The sequence below is a fragment of the Neomonachus schauinslandi genome, chromosome 11 (genome assembly GCF_002201575.2).
Source record: "Neomonachus schauinslandi chromosome 11, ASM220157v2, whole genome shotgun sequence".
NCBI lineage: Eukaryota > Metazoa > Chordata > Mammalia > Carnivora > Phocidae > Neomonachus > Neomonachus schauinslandi.
In genome coordinates, this window is record NC_058413.1 from 66,007,743 (window position 1) to 66,033,832 (window position 26,090).

General features: G+C 42.2%; 1 protein-coding gene and 1 pseudogene across 1 annotated transcript in view; one reads left to right on the forward strand and one right to left on the reverse strand.

Annotated features, from left to right (window-relative positions):
* The window catches only part of ME3 (malic enzyme 3), a 202,317-nt gene that overhangs the window by 141,410 nt on the left and 34,817 nt on the right, over positions 1-26,090 (reverse strand). The window lies entirely within an intron of this gene.
* Positions 2,501-7,492, forward strand: LOC110577210 (annotated as a pseudogene).

The window sequence follows — 26,090 nt, forward strand, 5'->3', positions numbered from 1 at the left end:
GAGAGATGTCCTCCCCTGCCCTTTGTCACCTCCCAGGACCTGCTCTGTGTCCTTGGCACCTGCACCGCTGGGGAGACCACCTGAGCCGGGAGGTCCGAACACGAAAGCTCCTTCTTTTATTCCTTTAGCAGCAGATGGTAGGGAATAAATCTTGCTGGCCTGAGATTAGCAGCATCCTTATTTTGGACACTGGCTAGAGAATCAGTTGCTCTCTTCTCTCTTGGTGCTGACCTCTCTGTCACCCGCACAGCCCTAGAGCTCTAAAAATATCTGTCAGGTTTACTGCAAGTGTTTGTTTACAAAAGTCTGACTCCCCATTTAGACTCTTAGGTTTCCTTATGGCAGGTACTGTGTCTTACTTATTTTTACCTTAGTGCTTGTGTTGTAGTAGGAGCTTAATAAATGTTTGGGGGGTGGGGGGAGAGGGAGAACGAATGAATATAAATGAATGAATGAACAAATATTGGTCTTTAGGGCTGGACAACAGGATTAGGAGATGCCAATGTGGACTTGAAGGACTCTGCTGGGTCCTCAGAGTTTCCACAGAGGTGTGAAGCAGGGAGTGTCATGGGAATAGGGGTCTGTCTTGCTTCGGGTGTGCTGCCCCCCAGCACGGTGACAGGGTGAGGGGCTACGGCACTCTTGCACATGGCCCCAAACCGGGAGGGGGCTCAGCCCACACAGGACCTCAGTGTTACTGCGGGCAGAAGGGTCATGGACACTATCAAAGAAGAGCTTGTTGTTCAAGTTTGAAAAGTACATCATCCGACAACCTGGCAACCTCCCAGCACAGACCATCAACAACGCGATGGAGAGACTCTTGTGACTTCAACTCTTTACCCACCTAGAGCCTGTCTATTAAGCACCTCCTATGCACGGGGCTGTGTGGGGCAGTGGGGATATAGAGATGAAGTAGAGAAAGTCCCTTCGTTAAGGACCTCACATCCCAGGGATGGAGACAAAGTTAAGAATAGGAAACAATTCAAGATGTTAAGCACACAGAGAAATGTATCAAGCGCTCTGGGGTAGAGGGTAGGGAGAGAATGATTCGTCTTGAGGGCTGGGGCGAGCAGTGGGAAAGGCTTCACAGAGAAGCGACATTTGAATTAGACCTTGGCTTTGTTCATTTCTTCAAGCCTAGAGGCAGAAGAGGGAAAGCAGGGCAGGCTTTCTGAGGGAATAGGAAGAGATCTGGGGAGGGGGATGATACTGGGGGCCGGCAGGGCTGAGGGGCAGTGGTATGACAGGCAGCAGGATTTGGGGGGTGGGAACAGGTCTGACCAGATTGAAATGCAGGTCTTAGCCTGCAAGCTTTGCTAATTATAGTACTCTGGAGGCAGCAGGGTACTCCTAAAAGGTTTCAAAGCATAGTCTCCATGTGCCATGCTAAGGAATGTTAACTGTCCTGTAGGCAACGGGGAGGGCAATCAAGCACGCAGGTGCAGGTACGGATCCAATCTTCACATTAAAGAGCCCTCTGGCAGCCGACTGGAGGACCAGGGAGGGGAGGAGCCTGGAGGCCACAAGGCAGTGATAGGCTCCTGCCACTGTCCAGGTGAAGGAGGAAGATGCTTTATACCAGGGCAGAGCAAACAGAGTGGAAGGAAAGGGTTAGCTTCAAGGTACATTTCAGAGGGAGGGAAAGCAAGATATGCTGCCTCCTTGTGTACTGAGCTATTTGGGGGAAGGTAGAAACCGTGCAGGCCTTGGATGTCTCAAGCCAGGGAGACTGAGGCCAGCCCCCATTTCTATTTCTCAGCACTGCTTAGGTATCTGCTGCTGGAGTCCTCACAGTCTCCCTGACACTTTTCCTTTCCTGGGGTCTGATTAGCCACGCCAGCATTGGAGGAGTTGCCTGACATCAGCCTTCATGGTTTGGAATGTGGCAAATGACTGTTCTATTCTGATTCCAAGTCTCTACAGATCTCTTGTTATGGGTTGAATTGTCTCCCTTCTCCGACAACGCTCCCCCCCCTCCCAGCCAAATTCATGTGCTGCAGTCCTAACCCCTAGTTCCGCAGAACATGACCGTATTTGGAGCTAAGGCTTTTTTAGAAGAGGTAATTAAGTTAAAATTGGGTTGTTCCGGTGGATCCTAATCCACTATGACTGGTGTACTTAAAGAAGAAGAGATTAGGACACAGACAACACAGACAGAGGGAAGACCACATGAAGACACAGGGAGAACACAGCCGTGTGCGACCAAGGAAAGAGGCCTCGGAAGAATCCCAACCTGCTAACACCTTGATCTTGGACTTCTAGCCTTCAGAATTGTAAGAAAATTAAGTTCTTTTGTTTAAGCCACATGGTCTGTGGTATTTTGTTATGGGAGCCCCAGCACAGTAATACACTTCCTGTATACAAAATCTCACCCAGAGCCCAAGCCTGCCTGAAATCAGAATAAGCAAGGGCTGGGAATTGGGGCCGTGTTCCCTCCTGTTACTTCTCCAGCCAGTCCAGCTTCTCCACTGGCCACTTTTGTTATTGTAGTCACAGCATCATGACAACAGACAGGCAGGTAAGTCCAAAGAATTCCATCACTGGAATGAGAATGGCACTGGGTTGTTAACAGCAGTGGCCTGGTGCTTTTCTCTAGAGTCCCTCAAATGGTTCACAAAGCTGACAACAACCCAGCTCTCAGCACAGGGTTATGATGAGGATTCAGTGTGACCATGAATGAGAAGATAACAGAGAAGGGGCATGGAGATGGAGTCTGTGGATTAGGCTCACTGCGGGGAAAATGACTCCCCTCTGTGCACCCACGTTGCGGTTCACTGGAACCCTGACAAATAAACGCAGTAGACCAGCTATATGCCGGCCCTGTGCTACATAGAACAGACAGGGTCCCACTCCAGGAACTGACAAGGTCACTCCCAAACTGTCAGGAATTCCACCCTTCATCACAAAAGGACCTCCCAATGCTCTGGACAGCTTTCTCAAAAGGTGCCACTTTGCTACCCCAGGAGTAAGAATAGTATCAACAGCAATCGGCACATGCTTTGGTTTTATGCTTAATATTTTGTGAAACATACAAGTTTCACAGACCTCACATGAGCTACACAAAGTCTCTGGAACATCAACACACACCCGGCAAGTTGCGAAGAGGGGTCACAAGCCTCAGCTCCAATGGACTCTTGAGTTCAATAGGGATTTTGAGTAACATATATCTTTCCCTAAATTTAAAAGTAATATATGCTTATTATACACTGAAAACTTAAGAAAATTAAATAAAAATTACACCTAGTCTCATCACTCAGAGATAAATACCGAGTCATTTGGCCTGTTTTCTTCTAATATCTTTTCTGTGCTTAAGAAAAAAACTTGTTTAAACAAAGTTGAGATCGTACTATACATAAAATTTCCAATTCTTTTTTCACTTAAAATTATATAAGCATTTTCCCATATACTAAAACCTCAACTTAAAACATTACTATACAACTGAAAAAGAGCTCCAACTGATTATCTAATAATTCCTATTTTGTCGAATTGTTTCCCAACTTTCCCTATTATAAATTATGCTTTGATGAGCACACACTTGGTTTGCGTTTCTGTTTTTTTCTTCTTATTTATTTTATTTATTTTCTGTTTTTTAGATTAAACTACTATGGGCCTTTAGAGACTGATAACTCTCATTCATGCATTCAACAAATATTTAATGAGTACCTGCTAGGTGCTAGACAACATTCTAAAAAAATTTTCAAAACAGACAAAATATCCCTGCCTTCATGAAACTTACATTCTAAATTTTAAGTCTCTTTAGGTATATTGCCAAATCAGTACATAAGTAGCCGTCCTACTGCATTTTCACTAGCACTGAGGATTATGGTTTAAATTTTTTTTGACAATTTCATTACAGTTAATGGCAGTGTTGCATTCTTTAAGGACTTCCCCCTTTCCTCTCTACCTCCGCGCATTTACCAACTCATAAAATACAAGTAGATAAAGAGACGTTTAGATTCCCATCCAAATGGCAAGTTGCAGCGTTATTTTTTTTTCATCTAGTGAGAAAACAATCCTAGCCCCAAATCAGGGATGACAACAGTGAAATCACCCCCTATATTTTGCAAGGGAGCCCTTGATGGTAGTAGGGAATGATGATGACAAATCTGTGTCTTGTTAGGGTTTGACGTGTCTGGGAGCTGAGTTAACAGCAAGTTTCTCCAGCCAAATGCCCGATCTCCTTGGGGGACCAGGCAGGACGAGCCAGGTGGGATCTCTGCAGCGCAAGACTGAGGTCAGAGTCAAATCAGTTCTTTCACTAAAGCACTTGGTAGGCTATAAAGCACTGAATATTAGAAGGGAGACCTTTGGAGGATGTTGAAGACTTCGAGAGGGTCTTATATGTATGGAAATATATTTTAAAAAGTGAATAAAACAAAATAAAAAATAAGGAAAATGACAATATTATATATAATATATATAATACTTGGGGAGTGTTTTATCATGTGTTAGAAACTTTCAGAATACTCTTTTTACAATACATACATAATAGTGGTTATAATGTATCGGGCGCTGCTTTGAGCACTGTTGACCCATATAATCATTATAACCTGCTTATGATATAGATCCTACCATCTTCATTTGATAGATGAAGAAACACAGTTTAGGTCAGGAGGGATTTACTGAGTATCCTCTATGAACGAGGCATTGTGTTGGCCCAGGATCACAAAGCTCATGGGTGGGAGGGCTGGGAGTCTGGATCTGGCTCAAGATCTGTCTGAATCCAGGCTCTCATTCTTTCTACTATGTCTTGCTTAAAGGAAAATGTTGTCTTGTTTGGGTTGATGTCTAAGAGGCAACGCTGGACCAGGGCACAGTGCTCTTGGAACAAAATGCCAGAGTTAGAAGAACAGAGGCTCGCAGCTATGCTGTGCTTTGCGGGGGCGGGGGGGGGGAGGTGCGGGGGGGTGCAGTTGTGCTCCCAGGCGCACCTGGGGGGCCCCTCTCTACCCCTTCAAGCCCTTGTCACGTTAATACGGTCCAGGTGATTCAGAATATATCTTTTTGGTTCAGATTCCTCCATGCAATGAACAATAGTCTCTAGGAATTCCAAGAAGTGCTGTAACAATCCTTGGCCTTGGCATTAAAATCAGTTGAACCTTCAGTTATTGAAAATTCTCTTATATTTTTCCCCTGACAACTCTCCCTGTACCTCAGACTGCTTTGATAGCTCCCTTCATGGTTGCCTTCATATTTCAAAACCTATAAAATTACATATTTGAAGGGATTATTCAATTTTTTCCTATGGAAACACACACACCCCATAATGCTTTAATAATGATAACCAGATGGATGGAGGGGTCTTTGACAAGGGGTTTCTTCAGCTAATTTGAGAACATACTGAATTTCAGCTTTTGTGACTAGTGCAAAAATGAGCAGAATGTAAAGTGCCCTGTAAATTTCCTACTTGTGCAATTTTAATACTTTCATCATAGTCAGATGAAATATATTTAAAGCCAACTCTCCCCCTCCTCCATTTTTGAAGGCACAGGTTTCGGGTTTTCCTCAGTCAAATCCAGGAAAATGTTTAACCAGAAGGACTGGATACTCCTAAGTAGTTCCCACTCAGAATTCAGCCCGTAACACCCCCAGTCAGTGCGTATGCTCTGGCCTCCTTCCTTGCTCTCAGAAGAGTCCAAGAGACTCTCACAAGGCTTCTTACCTACATGTAGAATCAGAAAATACTGGCCAGAAGGGACCCTAACAATCATCTGGTCTACCTCTCTCAAGCTGTAACAGAGGAAACCAGTTTTAGAAAGGTTCTGGACGTGGCTAAGGTCACGAGCATGGTAAGTGGCAGAGTGTAGACTTGAACCACGTTCTACATTTAATGTTCATTCATTATGTCACCTTGCCTCTCTCTTCTGCTTTCCTTTCCTGTACTTTCTCTCCTTTTTTTGTTACTGCTTTCCATTTCCCCTGTGAGAACCAGGTCTTGGATGATGAGGAGGTGAGTCAAACTACAGTGGGTCGGGTTGTGAAGAACAGCCACAACGAGGTGCAACAGGAAACCGAGGAAAGGTTCTGGCAGAGGCAGCCAGAAAAAGTTTGGCTGACAGGTTCAGCATAAGGTAGAGGCTCAGGTAGATAGGTGGTGTGTGGAGAGCTGGGAATTCGACATCAGATAACACACAGAAATGCATAAGCAGATTAGATGAGCAGCAGGGAGCAGGGACCCAGACTCAGGAATGGCCTTTCAGTGATAAGGACTTGCATTCATAAGACCTGAGGTGCGGTACCAAGGGATGTGACCACAGGGGTCCTGGTACTGGGACCTGGAACCAGAAACTGGAATACAGTCTCAAGGAACATGTTTACAAGGTCAGGTCAGAACCAGCAGTGAACTGCTGGCCAGAGTTCCTTAAATTCTTCCAAACCAGTGTGGCAGAGACAGTTAGTAGTTGAACAAAGAGGCCATGTACCTCCACAAATCTAGCCTCCCTTGCAGCTGGACGGGGACCATGGACTGTTTTTAGCCTGTGAGGGCAAGTGAAGATCATGGAAGCCACACATCTTGTTGCTGCTGGGGGGAGGCCCACTAGACACCTACTGAGAACAGGCTTGTTGTGGCTCCTTGTCCCCTCATCCAATTCTGTGAAGTACTGGACACAGCATGACCTTCTGACATGAGGACTTAATGTCTACCTGGGAAATGCCTTGGAGCACAAGGGTATACCTTGCTGCAAAGGGGCTGTCTCCTAGAAGAAAAAAAGAGCAAAGAATTGTCCCCTCATAAAACCAACGCTCTCTGCACATTATAACTTCTTGTTTTGTTGAGAAACACCTGAAAACTGGATGAAAGTAGGGAATTTCTATAGGATATAAATGTAAACATATATAAATATATCAAAATTACATAATGTAAATAGATTAATGTGGATGTAAGCAGATTTACATAGGTATAGATTTACATTGCCTAACTCATTTCGTCCTCTCAACAACTAACTGAGGCAGGTGCAATTATGATGCTCATTTTACAGATGAGGAAACTGTGGCACAGTTTCTGTAAGTAACCTGGGAGACAGTTAACCCTGGAGTAGAAAATCCAATATGTTAAGAGGAAGCTAAGGCCACGCTGGGGTGAGGCCCTCACTTCATCCGGCAACTACACTGTGCCCAGCAGCACCAGCCCAACACTCGCACGCCCTTCTCGGAGCTCGCCTGCATCTACTCAGCCCTCATCCTGCTCCAGGATGAGGTGATGGTCACACGGAGGATAAGAGCAACGCCCTCATTACTTTACTTTAATTTACTTTGGAGCCGGGGTAAGTGTTGAACCTTTCAGGCCGGGCTTGTTTGCAAAGGCCCCGGCCAATGTCAACATCGGGAGCCCCATCTGCAATGTAGGGGCTGGTGGACCTGCCCCAACAGCTGGACCTGGTCCCCTCCCCTTCCCCCACAGCACAGCTGCCCCAGTCGAGGAGAAGGAGGTGGAAGCAAAGAAGAATCAGAGGAGGCTGATGATGACATGGGCTTTGGTCTTTCCAACTAAACCTCTTCTGTAACCTGTTCAATAAAAAGCTGAACTCTTAAAAAAAAAGATAAAGAAAAACCACTACATTAGAAATGACATTTTAATAGATAGTTAAGAAACTATTTAATTTAGTAATTTAAGAAAAATTACTATTGAATATTAATATACCTATTACCATAATTTAAACATATTAAATGTTTAAATACAGTCTCAAGGAACATGATTACAAGGTCAGGTCACATTTTTTTTTTAATGTAGGTTCACGCTCAGCACAGAGCCCAGTGTGGGGCTTGAACCCATGACCCTAAGATCAAGACCTGAGCTGAAATCAAGAGTTGGACACTTACCTGACTAAGCCACCCAGGTGACCCTGTATTTTACATATTTTTAAAATTAAAATTAACCATTTAAAAATGCATTTAGGGGGCACCTGGGTGGTTCAGTCTGTTAAGTGTCTGCTTTTGGCTCAAGTGATGATCTCAGGGTCCTGGGATCAAGTCCCACAACAGGCTTCCTGCTCAGCGGGGAGTCTGCTTCTCCCTCTGCCCCTCCCCTGCTCATGCTCTCTCTCTCAAATAAATAAATAAAATCTTTAAAAATAAATTAATTTTTAAAAATGCATTTAGTACATTCACAAGTTGTGCAACCAACACTTTTATGTATGTAGTTTTAAAATATTTTTATCACACCAAAAAGAAACATCCTTGCCATTAAGCAGCTGCTCTCCATATTCCCAGTCCTCCATCCCCCAGACCTAAGCAACCACTCAGCTACTTTCTGTCTCTATAGATCTCACTATTTTGATATATTTATTCTAGATACTTCATCTAAATGGAATCGTATAATCGGTGACCTTTTGGGTCTGCCTTCTTTCACATTAGCGTGTTTCTGAGGTTCATCTTGTAGCATGTATCAATGCTTCATTCCCTGGAATGGCTGACTCATCACCATTGTAAATATACACTACTATCTGTTCATCCTTTCATCTATTGGTGGACATCTGTGCTCCTTCACCTTTTCGCTGCTGTGAAGAGTGCTGCTAGGGATACTCTTACACATGCATTTGTTGGAGTGTCTCTTTTCCACTCTTTCGGGTATCTACCTAGGAGAGGACTTACTGGGTCATACAGTGATTCTATGTTTAACTTTTACAGGAACCCCCACAATGAATTCCACAGTGGCTGAATCACAGCAAATTCCACAGTGGTTGAATCATTTTACATTCTCACTAGCAATGTACAAAGGTTCCAATTTCTCCATATCTTAACCAACTCTTGTTATTCCCGGTGTGGTTTTTTTGTTTTTTTGTTTTTTTGTTTTTAGTACTGCCATCTTGGTGGATGTGAAGTGGCATCTCATTGTGATTTTGATATGCGTTTCTCTAATGATAAATGACGTGGAGTATCTTTTCCTGGGCCACTGGCTATTTGTATATCTTCTTTGAAGAAATGTCTATTCAAGTAACTTTACTCATTTTAAAGTTTCTTTGTCTTTTGTTGTTGTTGTTGTTATAAGAGTTCTTTATATACTTGCAAACATTTTCTCCCATTCTGTAGGTTATTTTATTATATTAAAGCTGAGTTTCTAAGTCTCTTACTCAAAGAGACTTCCTAGGATATTAAAAAGTTTGCTTTAATATTTATAAATACTGTTATACCCTGGACACTATAGATATTTGCTATGGAAATATTTGTTATTGAAATTTGTTATTAAACTTTGTAGTTTGTAGTAGAAAAAATTAACAAGTATTTACTAAGCATCTGCTATGTCTATGTCTCTTGTCCTCAATGTATTTTAATTTACTTTGGAGCAAAAGACTTTTACTATGGACATGGCTACAGCATACACAATCCAGTGTGGTGTAAAGTGCTGGAATGAGAGTCAGCTTCATGGCCTGTCGAGCCCAGACAAGGTGCTTTACTTCTGCGTCTTGGTTTTCCCCATCTGTAGCACAGGGCTGGTAGTAATTGCTTTGACTCCCTCCTAGGGCTGTGAGGATCAGATAAGTGAGAATCTGCACCAAGGAATTCGAGAGCTCTTTGGGATCCCCCTGTTCACCCCAACACACACATGCACACACACAAAAGCGCTTCGTAAACTTCATCCACTGTACTGATGTCGTCCTGGGCAAACCAGGTCAGATGGTGTCCTCCTCACAGCATTCCTGGAGTGTTTTCTAAAACACAAGTCTGACTGTGTTACTCTGTCCTCTAAAGCCCTACAGTGGCTCCCTCTCTTCAAAGAGAGACTTGGTGATGTGACTCTTCAACCTCTCCTCTGACTCTGACGCCCAGGGCCCCAGGCCGGGCTGTGCCAACCTGGGTTTCCGGTCTGCACCACCCTCCGTGACTCCTCAGAACACCTGTACATGCTGTTCCACCAGCACTCAGAAGGCTGGATGTGCTTCTGAGTCATGGGATCTGACAACCGTAAGCAGGCGTGGGTCCTGCGAAGGCCTCCATCTCAGAGGCGTGATGGAGAGGAGATCACTCTGCTTCTGAAGACTAGTGTGGACGGCGCAACTCTGCCCCCAGTAGCCGTGTGACCTTGGGCCAGCCTCCCTGGTCCTCAGCTTTCTCATCTGTGATTCAGGGGAGCTCAGAGTCCCTTTCAGTCTAGGACTTGGCATTTCCTCTATGAACAAGTACTTATTTTTAGCTTTACTGAGGTATAATTGACAAAATGGTAATATATTTAAAGTATACAGCATGATGATTCCACACATGTACACCCTGTGTCGAGGTAATTAATGTAACCATCTCACATATTTATCCTTTTTGTGTGTGTGAGAATACTTCAGTTCTACTCTCTTAGCAATTTCAGTTACACAGTACAGTCACCATGTTATGCATTAGATCAGATCCTTATAACTGAAAGTTCGTACCCTTTTACTGACTTTTCCCTATTTCCCCCACTCCTAGGCAACCACCATTCTACTTTGTTTCTGTGTGTTCACCTTCTTTTTATTTTAAGATTCCACATGTAAGTTTGCCACATGTAGCATTTGTATGAATAAGTATTTTTTGTTGAATTACAGCTGACCCTTCTTGAACAGCACAGGTTTGAACTGCGCAAGTCCACTTCTATGTGAATTAAAAAAAAAAATACAATACTGTAAATGTGTTTTCTCTTCCTTATGATTTTCTTTTCTTTTTTTTTTTTTTAAAGATTTTATTTATTCGACAGAGAGAGACACAGCGAGAGAGGGAACACAAGCAGGGGGAGTGGGAGAGGGAGAAGCAGGCTTCCCGCCGAGCAGAGAGCCCAATGTAGGGCTCGATCCCAGAACCCTGGGGTCATGACCTGTGCCGAAGGCAGACACTTAACGACTGAGCCACCCAGGTGCCCCCCCTTATGATTTTCTTAATAACCTTTTTTTCTCTAGTTTATTGTAATAACACAGTAAATATATATAGCATACAAAATATGTGTTAATCAACTGTTCCTATTATCGGTAAGGCTTCCAGTCAACAGTAGGCTATTTTGGTAGTCAAGTTTCTGGGAAGTGAAAAGTATACAAGGATTTTTAACTGCTTGGGGGTCGGTGCCCCTAACCACCACCTTGTTCCTTCAAGGGCTAGCTGTACATTGAAATCAGTGGTACTTAACAATAGTCATTATTCATTGATATTTACTATTTCAGGCTCTATTCAACTACTTTATTTTTTTAAAAGATTTATTTATTTATTTTAGAGAGAGAGAGTGCGGGGGGGGGGTAGGGACAGAAGGAGAGGGAGAGAATCTCAAGCAGACTACCCCCTGAGCACGGAGCCTGACATAGGGCTTGATCTCATGACCCTGAGATCATGACCTGAGCCAAAATCAAGAGTTGGACACTCAGCCACCTGTGCCAACAGATGCCCCTCAACTACGTTATTTGGAATCTTTGTAACAGGCAGCCTCCCTGGGTCATACAGCCAGAGATGGGGGAGGTGGCTAGGCTTCAAACCCAGACAGTCCGACTCCAAAGCTCAAAGTTTTTCCCTTCAAGTATCTTCCTCCAGGACAATTTCAATGATTTTCTCCTCCCTGAGTCTGTCTCCACGCCCCAACTTATTGGCCCAGAAACAATGGACTATTTCTCCACTCCAGCTTTCTAAGAGCTTCCAGAGCCTATTGTGTGTCCCTCCCAGAGAAGGATCTGGGAGTCCGCTGCACGTTGCCACCAAGAAAAGACTCCACCTCCCCATTCCCCCACTCCCACAGCTGTCTGAGCTCATCTGAGAAGAGCAATAACAACAATATCATATGACACTTACATAACAATGAGCAATTGATCCCAGCAATCCCATAAGTCAAGTGAGGATTGATTTTATGGATGAGGAGACTGAGGCTCAGGAGTTCCCCTGCCCACGACCACATACTTGGCTCCAAGTACATTGCTTCCCCCCTGAGCCTTTGACACACCATGTTGAACTAGAGTTTGGGGATAGCTCTCAGGGACACGCCTTCCTAAGTTTCTCCTTGTGGTCAGCGAAGAGAAAGGGGTATCTCAGGCCACTTTGAACTACACACACAAGTGCCACTCAAATGGAAACCTGGCCTTGACCCTAAAGAATCAATCGGTGGTCCACCTTTGGTGAAGCTGTTTTCGGGTCCCCATCAGGGTTCTCAGATTCTGTTACACAGGCTTCCTCCTGTGCCCCCTGAGCTTGACAGTACCTTAGAATACCCCTGACACCCTCAGTGACCGATGTTCACCAGATGCTGCTCAGGCCTCGTGTTCTTACACGGGGATGACGGAAAAAAATACACCATTACCCACTGGGAACTGACTGATAGTTCACAGTGCTGATTACTCTTCCCCATACGGGGGAGAGGAGGAATTTCAGTGGAGCGGTGTGGAGACTTTGGTTGGTTGACTGGTTTTGATTTGTTGGTCACTTGTCTGGCTTTGGATTATCTGATGCTTACCCTTCCTGTCTTAATCACCCCTATTTCTTTTTCTAATCCATGTGTCCCCCAGAGAAAGAAGTGTAAACATGTGAGGTTGTGGTTTTCAGCAAATTTGCCAGGAATCCATGCCAAACCAGGCTTCGCCTGAAAACCAGTCTGGCACGGAGAACAACTGAAGGAGATAGGGTTACATTTCTTGTAAACCAACAGCTTGATTTTCATTTTGGCACATTGCGGGTTTTGTTGTTATCGTTATCGTTGTTGTTGTGGGCTGAGGAATAGGCTTATTTTCCATAGCTGGATTTATGGCTTAATGTAGCTTCTTGAAGCTTGCTGAATAAACTCTATTCAATTTACACTCACAGCCATTAAGAATTTGAGCAATCCATTCTCCTCTCAGAGTGATCTTTCTAAATTGCAAATGTGATTGTGCTACTCCTTGTTTGGGATATTCTGGTCAAAAATTACTTTGCAGACTTATTGATTGGGCTGATATTTATCTGGTATTCTTACAGCATTAAGACATAGCTGGCCACTGTTTTGACTGGTTTAGATCCAAACCATACAGGTCATTAAATATTTTGAGTATCATACCTCCTTATTAACCTTTACTTCTCCCCTTACCCTGATGGCATTAAGTCAAGCCATTCCAGAAAATACCTCATGCCTTGAATAAACCAAGATCTCTCATCTTCTCATAATTTTGCCTTGGAGACCCCTAGCCTTCCCTAATTCCTCTCATCCTTCAGTGACCTCAGGTCTGTGAGCCCTTCCCTCACCTGTCCTCTCTCCCTTTCCCACCACACACATTGCCATTCTGTCCTCTCCAATTCCATAACACCAATGCCACTAATATATATAATGCCAGTGACTGTATAACACCAATGACTTAATAGACACAGTTTTTTCACTACAGGGGAAAAATATGCCAAGAGTCAAGTTAATACCACCATCAAGAGGCAAATAGGAAAGTAGGTCCTTCCCATAAGAGAGTCACAGAATCTCAGAGTTGGAAGGGATCTAAGGGCCCTCCCCACCCCCTTGGGCAGTATCCTTGATAGATGTTTTTTCAGCTTCCAATCAAGTACTTCCAGAGATGGAGCAGTCAGTGGTTTTTAGAAAGTTTTTCTTTACATTGAGCGAAAGTTGACCTCATACTCAACACTACTTGTATGCCCTTGGTCTGCCTTCTGGAGATGCAGAATAAGTGTACTCCCCAGTCTGCTTGATGGCCCTTCGGATACTTGAGGAGGGCACTCCTCTGCTCTCTCTCCTTCAGAAAAAGACTGGGGTTCCGGAATCATTCTTTCAGGCATGCTTGCAAGAAAATCATGCCTTGACCGCCCCATAAGCCAAATGTACCCATTATGTTATTTTCCAAGTGCTTGTCACCAGGCTGTTGTTTGGGGGAACAGAAATACATTTTATCCCAGAGTTGATTAATTTAAGCATAGCGGTACACTCCCTTAAATATAAGGTTACAAATGAAGAAAATAGAAAACAAAAATAACAGGAGGTATTTCTTAGAGACAGGAAAAGCTCCATACATTCTGTGATAAATCTAGCAGATTAAGTTTAGCGGCAGCTCCTTATTTGTGAAATTCTATGCCTGCTTCTAGAAAAGAGACAAAGAGGCAGCCAAAAGATAAGGCCCGCACATCTCTCGGAGTTCACGCATGCACACTTGCTTAATTTAGGAAAATTCCTAGGAGGGGCCACTGTGGGGAGCTGGAGACCACTCTGAAAGGAAACCTAATTCCAGTAAAATTAAGTATGCATGTGATGGAAGCAGACTGGGGACTCTCTGAATCTGTTTTGGAAAATGATCCTGGAATTTTTCTCTAAGAATCTACTCACGATAACGATGTTTTCAAGTATAGTTTAAATGCAGTTTTGCCCAGAGGCAAAGCAATGGATTCAAACACCCTGCAAGCTCCCTCTAGAGGTTCAAGCGTGCAGCCGCCAGCAGAGCTCCTGGGCCTGGAAGCCTGCCCCAGTGTGCAGAGAGGAATCAAGAGACTTACAAGAAGTTACCGTTTTTTTCTGTTAATTAGAGCCAAATCTGTTGGCTGAAAAAAATAAATTAGAGAACAAAACAAAACATCACCATTCTCCAAATAAAGCAAGGCTGGGATCAAATATGTCGTGAATATACATTCACATAGAAGAGGTAGTAACTGGTAATATCCTAAAATTTCAAATCAGGTAATAGGCTGATGATTGACGGTGCAATGAAGAAAGTAAAAGTTCTTGATGCCTCCTAGCTGTGCTAACTTCTAAAAAGGCATGCATCTTCTGGGGAATGGATGCCATAATCAACATGATCATCATTATAGCTACCAGTTGTTGAGCACTTTTTATGTGCTAGGCACCATGCTAAAAACTTTACTCACATTTTCTCATGTAATCTTCGCAAGCCCCCTTTTAGATACATACTATATGAGCACCATTTACAGATCAGGAAGCAGGGACTTACAGGAGTTCAATCCTTTCTACAAGTGCATGCAGTTCATATGTGATGTTAGGACTCAAACTCTGATCTGTGCTTTTAAACACAATAAAACAGTGTTTTCTCATCAGAGGAAACTGGACTCTGCAAGATGAATGACTAGTTCTGAACACCCAACAAGCAAGTGGTGCCATTAATGAGAGGTATGTTTTTTTTTTTAAGATTATTTATTTATTTGAGAGAGAGAGAATGAGAGACAGCACGAGAGGGAAGAGGGCAGAGGGAGAAGCAGACCCCCTGCTGAGCAGGGAGCCCGATGTGGGAGCCGAAGGCAGTTGCTTAACCAACTGAGCCACCCAGGCGCCCGAGAGGTATGTTTGAGAGTGTACATATGATGCCTGGTCCATCCTGGATTTTCAGTGAAAACCTTCGCCTTTAAAATGACTGCCAATCTGACTACCTGTGTCCTGAGTGTGTCCTTCCAGAACACAGAGACCCCTGGGAGGCAGTCCATGCAATTTGATTTTTATATCCTGTCACCTAGACCGGTATGCTCCTTATATTGGGTGCATGAATCGAAGAATGATTGAATGACACTGGCTGTCTTCTAAGAGCTTACTATCTGCTAGCAATGTTCAAGATCTGCACACACACACACACACACAGCCCAGTATAATTATTAGTAGAAGTAAGTTAAAATATGTTAAAGTTATATACCAGCAATTTCACATTCTTTGTTTTACATGTAGCCAGAAAAACTTGCCCACGTACAAGGAGACATGTACCAGAATGTTGACTGCAAAATTGTTTCTAATAGAAAAAATTGGGAACAACTAAATAGTTCTCAACAGAGGCCTGGAGAAGTACATTTCAGTTTACTGATATAATGGAATGTTATACTTAGTGATTAAAATAAATGGTCTGAAACTGTATTACATGGATAACTCTTGAAGCACAATAAGTAGAAAATATAATGATAATAATAGCTAACATTTATTTAACACTTAAGTGCCAGGTAGAACTTTATGGGCTTTGCATGTATTAACTCATTTCATCCTCACAACAAACTTTTGAAAGGTAGATATTATCACCAAACCCATCTTAGAAATGAGGAAGTTGAAAGATACCTACTTCAACATAATTGCGAAGATGTTTAAAGATATGCAAAAGACTATAATTTAAGAATACATCCAGGGGCGCCTGGGTGGCTCAGTCGGTTAAGGGGCTGCCTTCAGCTCAGGTCATGATCCCAGGGTCCTGGGATCGAGCCCCACTCAGGCTCCTTCCTCAGCGGGGAGCCTGCTTCTCCCTCTCCCTCTGCTTGGCACTCCACCTGCTTGTGCTCTCCCTCTCTCTATCTCTATCAAATAAATAAATAAAATCTTTAAAAAAAAAAAGAATACATCCATATGTATTAAAAGTATTAAAACATGCATGGGAATCATTAAATACCAAAATTATGATGGTGATTACCTTAGGGGTGGCGACAGGGAGAGGGCCATGATCCAGGAGGGAATTAGAGAGGACATCAAATGTATTTATAATGTTTCATGTAATGACTGCCACATATTCTTTATATTTATACTTTTACTATGTCTAAAATATTTCATAATAAAAAAATGACCAATAAGCAGAAACGAAATACCTAAATATTAAATAGGCTCAAGGTAAAGAAACATTGTTCCTGATTTTGCACAGAGAAATAAGCATTTATTTATTCATATATATTTTAAGATTTATTTATTTATTTGAGAGAGAGAGAAGGGGGGAGGGGCAGAGGGAGACGGAGAGAGAGTCTTAAGCAGACTCCACACTGAGCATGGAGCCTGACGTGGGGGCTGGGATGCGGAAGTCTGTGTTGACGGGCATGAATAACTACTGACCGAGTGTCTGCTTTTGACTTTGGGAAGAGGTGATGGGGACTCAACTGCAACTCAAAACCCAGACAGTGACAACAGGGCCTAAGTGCTTCGCTGACCATAACTGAACCTACCGTTGGGCAGAAAGGCCAGGGCACAATGGAAGACTTCAGGCAGTCCAGTTTTAAGGCAGCTGTGGCTCTAGGTCCAGACAGCCCCCAAGTCCAGTATCGCCCCAGGCCAGATGACACTGTCCTGAACTTGGGCCGCAGACTCTTCACTCCCCACCCCCACCCCTACCCCTGCCTCCACCCATCCCTCTACCTCCTGTACCTATGGGGACTCCCCCTTGCTTACCTATTCTCACTGGCTGTTCAACTGCTTGGGTTCTGGATCAGAAAATCTGGGACAGCATAACTTACAGCCTTAGGCCACTTTGCCAGAGTCTCTGGGGACAAAAGCTGGTTTCCCAAGTGCACAAAGAGAAGTAGCTGCTCCAAAAACACTTGTTTGACTGATAGAAATGAGTATCTGGTTGGTGCTGCATTAAAAGGAAGGCATTGCCTTGTCATGCAATGGGAAGCTAGAAGTTAAGTCTGAAGATGGAGCCGTGAATGTTGGCTCTTCCTCTGCTTCTACGTGTCTGATCTCAGACAAGTACTCAGCTTCTCCTAACCTCAGTTTTCTCCTCTGCAAAACAGGGGCCACACAATCATCACCTAAAGGGTCATTGTGAGGAGCAAAGACGACCCTTTAGGTGATGGTTGTGGTGGCCGCTGGGTGTTCACTATGTACCTAGCTCTGTGCTTGGGACTTTGATACAGAATCTCATCTAAACTTCTCAGCACCTCTGAGAAGGAACTGGGGAACTGGCAAACAGTAATTTGCCCCAGTCTTATAGCTCAAAAATTGTGGATCTGGGATTCAAACTCAGATCTGCCTGGCTCTGAAGACTTAGAGCACTAGAGGCTGCAAAGTGCTTTGAAAATGTTGTTTCTACTACCCGTGTAGAAGTTGCAAACTCATTTCAATCAAGTTAAAACATCCTCTCTTAAACTGGCCTGATTGGGGATTAATTTAGATCCAAAACACACAGGCTGGATTACATCCTTGCTGTGAGTCTAAGACCCTTTTTGCTCCACACGAGCAGACTAGAGACCTGTGTTCCTTTCTGTCTGGACACTCAGTGAGCCAGGCTGGACATGAAGGGGTCCCCAAAGCGAGAACAACCTTCCCTGGGGAACCCAGGTCTCCCAATCCCCAAGGTGGTGCTCTTACACTGGACCTCAATTCTTTGTCTTCACAGCTTCTTGGCAATGGTCACCAATGAGGTGCCTAAGTATTTATTTTGTAGTCTCTAAAAGCTAGGTCCTCAAACCCAAACATTCACTTCACTTGCCAACCCTGCATTAAGTGCTCTGGAAATTAAGCTTTTCAATAGCTTCTCTGTATCCCCTAATCTAGGAACAGTTCAAGCTGCTTCTTTTATACTGGCATTATCCTTAATATTGTATTAAATACTAAGTGTTTGGTGTTCCCAATTCTGTAGCATTCACCACTTCAAATAAACTAATGAGCTACTTCTTCATATAATGTCCAAAATCTTAAATCATGTCACATGTGGCCACAAGAGAACTTTTAGGATTTTTGGCTGTAAGAATACATCCACTCTGGCAGAAGCACATTCTTTTTTTTTATGTGATCCTGCTTGAAAAACCAAGAGCTATAGCCTTCAGCTGGAGGTCCTTTTGGGACATGTGTTTCTGACCTTCATAAATCTAAGCTGGAATTTATATACTCTTCTCCCACACGAATAGACATTAGTGAGCTTCTGGCCACCTTTAGACCCCACACATAATTTTCAGAGTCACAGTTTCAGAAGCTATAGCCTCTGGATAATCAGAATCACCACGTTTTAGAGTTGGAGGTTGCCCAAGAAACCATTTAGTAGAGCATTCTCAGATTCCTGGTGAATAAAAATTAACAGTTCAATCACAAGCCATTATATTAAAGACCATTCATTGGGTACCCACTATGTGCCATGCACTGTTCTTCATTTTCTTTTTAATTTTTTAAGAAAGATTTTATTTATTTATTTGTCAGAGAGCGAGCGAGTACAAGCAGAGGGAGCGGCAGGCAGAGGGAGAAGCAGGCTCCCCACTGAGCAGGGAGCCTGATGTGGGACTCGATCGCAGGACCCTGGGATCATGACCTGAGCCGAAGGCAGATGCTCAACCGACTGAGCCACCCAGGTGTCCCTTTTTTTAATTTAATAAAAAATTTTAAAGTAATCTCTACACCCAATGTGGGGCTTAACTCATGACCCCAAGATCAAGAGTCGCACGTTCTTCGCCCTGAGCCAGTCAGACGCCCCATGCTCTGCACTATTCTAAGCACTTTATAGGTATAACTTATTTTGTCCTCTCCCAAATCTCATAAGGTAGATAGATACTGTTATTATTCCCATTTTATAGATGATGAAACAGAGGTACAGAGATTAAATTCATCTGCCAAGGTTCAAATCTAAGCTGTGGGACTCCCCTTGACCACTCCTTTATCTCTTGACTCAAGATCACAGAGCTCGTAAGTGTTCACCTCTGTCTCAGTCTAATTTCAGGTGACTACAGGGATGCACTTTGCCTCTGGAGGGCTGTCAAGATATAGGAGTGTGTGTATAGGGTGCTGACAGTGGTGTGAGGTGGGTGGGGGCAGAGCACCTCCTGCTTCTTCCCAACTCCCCACCCTCAGAGAATGTTAGCATTCCGACCTTGGGCGTTCGGTGGCTCGGGGGTTAGAGACAGAACGAGGACTAACTCATGCATCTGGTTCTCAAGGATTCTTCCTTTGAATGAATGAATGAATGAATAAATAAATAAATAAATAAATAAATAAATAAATAAATAAATATTTTAACAAAGGAAAATGTAAACATCCTAATTGCATGGAATGTATGGAAAAGTAGAAGGAAGTAAAACTTACTCATAATCCTACCACCCAACAACCACTGTTGACATTTTGGTCTATCTTCCTGCAGTCATTTTTGGACAATGCGTACATCATTAGCTGTGACAGTGATAAATATACAATATTGTGTCTAGCTTTTTCCGCTATATTCTGTCTATAGTAATATTTACCTTCTGGAAACATCATTTTAAAATATATATATGTATAAAATGTATGTTATACCAATGTGGGGATATGCTACAATTTACATAAATATTCCTGTTGTCAGGAATTTATTTTAAGATTTTATTTATTTACTGGACAGAGAAAGAAACACAGCAAGAGAGGGACACAAGCAGAGGGAGTGGGAGAGAGAGAACCAGGCTTCCCGCTGAGCAGGGAGCCTGATGTGGGGCTCGATCCCAGGACCTTGGGATCATGACCTGAGCCGAAGGCAGACACTTAACGACTAAGCTACCCAGGCGCCCTCATTTATGTTATTTTTTAAACATTTTATTATCGTAAGTAGCACTAAAGAAACTTCTTTTTTTTTAAATAAAATGTTTGCCATATTTAGGCATACTTCTCTTGGAAGGATTTCCAACATGAAAATATTGGAACTTCTCTTCACCTGAACATTAGGAGTTCATTAGGAATTTCTCCACACTGACATTAATTATCAAGCTGTCAACTGTCAATATGGAAATAAGTAAGTCATCATGTGATTTCTCATTATGTTACAAACTTAAATGAACCTCTGCCTTTTTGTGTTTTTCCAAACCATGCTACGGTTGTAGTTGATTCTCAGGTAGAATGGCAAACAGAAATATTCTGCTCATCTATAACATAGGCATGACTGAAAGTGATACAGGATCAGGAAACGCTTAAAAACAGGATTCTACCTCTGCGATATTCTTTCAAAAAACTGATAACCCCAGTCTAATCATGAGAAAACATTAAACAAACCCAGTTTGGGGGGGGGTGGGTATTCTACAGGATACCTGGCTAGTATTTCTCAGGACTGCCAAGGTCGTAAAAACAAAGACTGAGAAACTATCCAGACCAGGCAGATTAGGGGGACATGGCAACCCAATGCAACGTGGTTCCCTGGGATTGGATCCTGGAATAAAAAAAGGGCCTTAGTGGAAAAACTGATGAAATCCGAATACAATCTGGAGTTTAGTTAATAGCGATGTACCAACATCCGTTTCTCATTTTTAACAAATGATCTTGGAAATGTACATGCCAGCCTGGGGAAAACTGGGTGAGGGGTATACATGAACTCTCTGTATTTTCTTTGTAACTTTTTTGTATATCTAAAATATTTCAAAATAACAGTCTGGGGTTTTGTTTTGTTTTGTTTTTTAGAGAGATGAAGACAAGGGTTTTGGAGACAGCCTGATTTGGTTTTGAGTCCTGGATCTGGCATTTGTGCCAGCTGAGTGACCTTGAAAAATTATTTCTTTGAGTGTTAGTACATCTACTTTATATGAAGAAAATTATCTACCACAGGGGGTCGTAGGTCTTAGCTACAGTAGATAAAGCATTTAGCATTATTCCAGGTACGAGGTAAGTGCTTGATAAATGTAAGCCATAGGATTATTTTGATTAGTTCGAGGGTTCTTCATTCCAATTCTTAGTTCCCTTTAAGGTAAGAAGGAATTTTTATGCATAGCTATGTAAAAAGTGGGAAATTAAATAGCCTCATTAAAATTTCAAACTCAACACGAAGGAGACAAACTGTTATGTGAATCTGGAAACAGTAACTGGTGTGGGCTTTTGGATCATTGCTCTTGTTTTCTATGTACCTATTGGGTCGTTTCCTAAGGATAGGTGTAGTGAGAAGATGCAAGGTTTTGAAATGAGACTACATTCTAGCACTGATTGCCCAAAATAACCAACTTACAAATGCCCATTGTAAGACATGGGAATTCTTTCATTTGAATTGCTTAGAAAAACAATCTTGTAGAGAATTGAAAATGGTCTGTGCTTGGCCTCTACCCAAAGGCAAATTATTTTAGTATGAAAGTCTAAGAAAATAATTTAACCACAAGCTATGTGAGTAGGAAAGGAAAAATAACCAAAGGATAAAGAAAAATACACTCTGGCTCTATCATATATAAAATTTCTTTTTTGGGTGCTAAACTGCAGCACAGATGTGAAACTTGATCTACAAGTAGGGTCCAAACAACAGAAAGAAAATAAATAATCCAAGACCTAAAAAATATTCTGAGATGACATTAAACTTCAGTGAAAGACTAAGTATGGGCATAACCAAAGCTCGTTATTCAACACCACTGGTCCTAGACTTCAGGCTAGGACCTGAATTCAAATCCACTTACAAGAGGTAGGGTCATAAATAACCCAACTAGCTTCAGGTTCCTCACTCTAGAAATTGTGATAAGAATATCTACATCACAAGATTCTTTATGAAACAATATAAGGGGTGAGATAGCGTGAAAAATGCTTTGCACAGAGCTTACATATAAGAGACAAAGAATAAATATTAGCTAGATCTAAATTTGAACATACACAACACTGACCTGATCACATTTTTGACCTTGTTTCTAATGTGAAGGAATCTGCAACCTTGTTGGTGAAAAAACTATTTATATGAAAAATTATAGAATACTGAAACTGCATAATAGAGTGTTAAATTGAGTGTTAAAAATATGGTACCAATAATGTCAGCTTTCTTTTAGTTGCCAGATTTGACCTTACTTTTCAACATGGTATCTTTGGGAAGTGGAGAGAAGTTAAGAGCTTGGATCAAATACTGTACATTAATTAGGGCAGTAAATGTATCCCTTTGGTGTAAGCCTGATTGGCTGACTAATACTCTACCAACTTTGGGATTCACAATAATTCATAGCAGCATATCCAGGGAATGAGCTCTTTCATTTAAGTAAATTTTCCAGTATAATTAATTATGCCTTCTTAAATGCTAAAACTTCAATATCTCTGAACAAAATTAAAATTGTTTACATTATCCGTTTCACACTCCAGACTACAAGCACATATCTTCCTTTAAATCTCTAGCACTAAGCACAGTGCCCAGCACCTACTAGGCGTTCACTAAACGTCCTACTGAACTGCAGTGTATGATACATATTCTTATCTTCTTAAGTAGTGTTTGATGAATATGAGTCAGCCTTATCTTTACAACTCCAATCATTATTCTCAATGCAATAAATGCATAACATTTCATGTGAGTGAAGACCTCTGGGGCTATTTGCCTTCATAAAATGGTCTCAGACATGTGATCTAATTTTTCCAGCTTATTTTTAAGTTTTCCATCTCCTCTCTTGGTATCAAGGGGTCAGTGATCACTGCTAGCTGGTCTCACATTGCCACCTTTTAGGATCTTCCCTTTTCTAAAATGTTGTAAGCTGGGAAACCAGAGAGCTTGTTTGTCGAGATGATATCAAAACTAAGGGCCAACAGGGCTCTATGCAAGGGACTCTAGGGCCGCCCTCAGAATAAATCATGTGTTGTGTTGTATGGACTCTTTGGTTGCTTGGAGACTTAGCTTGCATTTATTCATTAAAAAAAAATGTATTTAGTGTCTTTTTCTGTGCCAGTCACTCTTTTAGGTGCAACATCAATGAAAAAAATTGATACAAAAGTCTCTACCCCTTTTAAAGGATATTTCAGTTGGGAGACATAATAAACAATAAACATAATAAGTTAACAAAGAGGTATTTCTTAGCAATGAGTGCTAAGAAAAAAAGTCAAATGTGATATGGAAGATCTAGAGTGAGACATGACAGGTAGAGCAGGTCACTGTCTTAAAAAGGTTTGTCAAAGTTGGCCTGTGAGGAGGACTTGAAGTGGGGGGAGGGGGTTTGCCAAGCAAACTGAAGGAACCAGGTTCCACGCTGAGGACAAAGCCCAGCAAAGCCCATAAAGCCAGAATAGAGAAGAGCCAGGAGGCCAGGTGACCAGGTGGCATGAGCAAGAGAAAGGCCAGGAGGAGATGAGACTGCCCTGCTGAGAGGACAACCAGGTAGGCCCTCATGAGCCATTGGATTTTCCTTGTGAGGCAGAGGCCACAGCTCCATTTTACAGATGAGCCAACTCAAGATCAGAGAGTTGAAGCATCAGTTTATGGCATCAGTGACCACCGTTAGCTGTCATCATATTGTCTCCTTATAGGGTCTTCTCCTTTCTAGTGTATTAGAATATACATCTTCTCTTTTCTAATACGTCAGGCTTTATGCAAGAGAATTCAGAGCTAGTGTATGAACTCTGACCGCTGGATTACAGAGGCACTCCTCTTTCCATCATGCCATACAGTTGCAGGGGGAACTTCAATCAGGTGTAAGTGAACAATCATTTAAGGAGGTTGATCACACGCTTCATTTGCGTATTTACTCTCCTGATTACAAAGGAAGAGGTCACCTTCTAGGCATCTCTACCAGGTAATTCACATTGAGGAGTTAGTTTCAGCTACTTCTGTGTTTTCACATAATACATTTTTTTCTGGTCAAATATTTTATAATTCAGACATTTGACTAATTCAGCCAATCTCTCTGCCCTCCAGGGCCTTAGTCCAATTTCCTGAGGCTTTACATAATGGGCTCCATCTGACCCAGGGCCACTTGTCTTAGTACATTTTCCCATCAGAGTGTGAGGTTTCTCAGGCCTTGCAATTGGTTAAATGATGGAACACAGCCCAAGCTCCGGACTAGGCCTCCTCAGAAATAAGGTGTGGGTTGGGATCCAGGACATAGTTGATGTCAAGGGAACCCTTCCAGACCTCACAAAGAAGTGTCCAGAACCGAAATGTTTCTGTTTTGAGTCCAGATCAGAATATCAAAACCTACCTACTCAGGCCAATTCCAAATTTCTCCAAAATTGCTTTGGGAAGATTGTTTGCCTGCTTAAAATATTCATTTCCCATCCCGACACAATGTTCCTTGAGGTTAATAAAAGGAGCAAAATCACTATTTTCAACAATTTCAACCCAGTGCCAATGGGGGGAAGAAAACCAATGTTTTTATTGGCACAGAATTCATGGAACTTAAAACAATAAAGGTCAACTGTACCATATTTTTAAAACTTTTTTTCTCCTTAGACTTGCTAATTTGTAAGCATCGGCCTTAGAATTCTTAAACAAAAACGTAAAACTTTGAATTATTTACAACTGGTCTAAGAATTTCTCTTAAGTAATCAACAGGCGAGGCCTGGTTTCAACACTTAAGAAAGTTTTTATTTATATTTTTTCCCTAAAATACTTTAAAATTCAGGGTTTTCCTTTTTCAAAAAAATATTTACTTAAAGATTTTTATTTATTTATTTGAGAGAGAGAGAGTGCGCACGAGCAGGCGGAGGGGCAGAGGGAGAGGGAGAAGCAGGGAAGCCTGATGATCATGACCTGAGCCGAAGGCAGATGCTTAACCAACTGAGCCACCCAGGCACCCCTCCTTTTTTTTTTTTAAATAGTAAATCCTCAAACTTTAAACTTGTCTTTATAAATAAAGCTATATCCAAATTCAAGCTGGCCTAAAACATAAGTTAAAGGTCAAGTTAGTCCAACCTCTTAGCATAACTGAATAATGAAGATTTACAGGGTTTTTAGTACGAACAACATTCAAATCATAATTACAATCTAAATTGGAATAATTGGGAGTGAGAAGATCTGCTGGAGACTTAAAATCAAAATATGAAAATATTTGTTGGATGAATTTTTATATAAATGAAAATGAATCCTTTAAGGCAAAAAAAAATGAAATTACTTTTTTTTTCCTTGAAGAGAGCTATGAATTTTCAGAGTTTACAGGAACTTTGTGGATCATCTATTCTAGAGATAAATTAGTTTCAACTGGAGGCCAACTTTAAGCAATTGTTAATGGGTGCCTGGGGCATTGTGATTAATCCTGGGAGGTAAGCTCAGTGAGGAGTGTCTGACTGATTAATGTCTGCCATGGCCAGAGGAGGATGTGAAAGGCTGCAGGACAGACGGAAAGACATGTGTGGAAGGACATATTCCAGATACTGTTCGTTGATCCAGTCTAACCTATATATAACCTTGACAAAAGAAACCTTAAACTGCAGAGAAATTAAGTGTCTGCCAATGGTCACGTGGCTAGTTTGTGACAGAGCTAGAATGAAAGCTTAAGCAGTCTCGGTTCTCCTTTGAGATCCTCCTATCCACAGAAGTCATTAAAAATGTACTACAGGGGCGCCTGGGTGGCTCAGTCGTTAAGCGTCTGCCTTCGGCTCAGGTCATGATCCCAGGGTCCTGGGATCGAGCCCCACATCGGGCTCCCTGCTCGGCAGAAAGCCTGCTTCTCCCTCTCCCACTCCCCCTGCTTGTGTTCCCTCTCTCGCTGTGTCTCTCTGTCAAATAAATAAATAAAATCTTTAAAAAAAAAAAAAATGTACTACACACTTCCCTGCCCCAGGAGCTGGTTTAAGGAAGACACTGGCATAGGCAGTGATGCCTACAGGGTCCTGGGGGGGCACA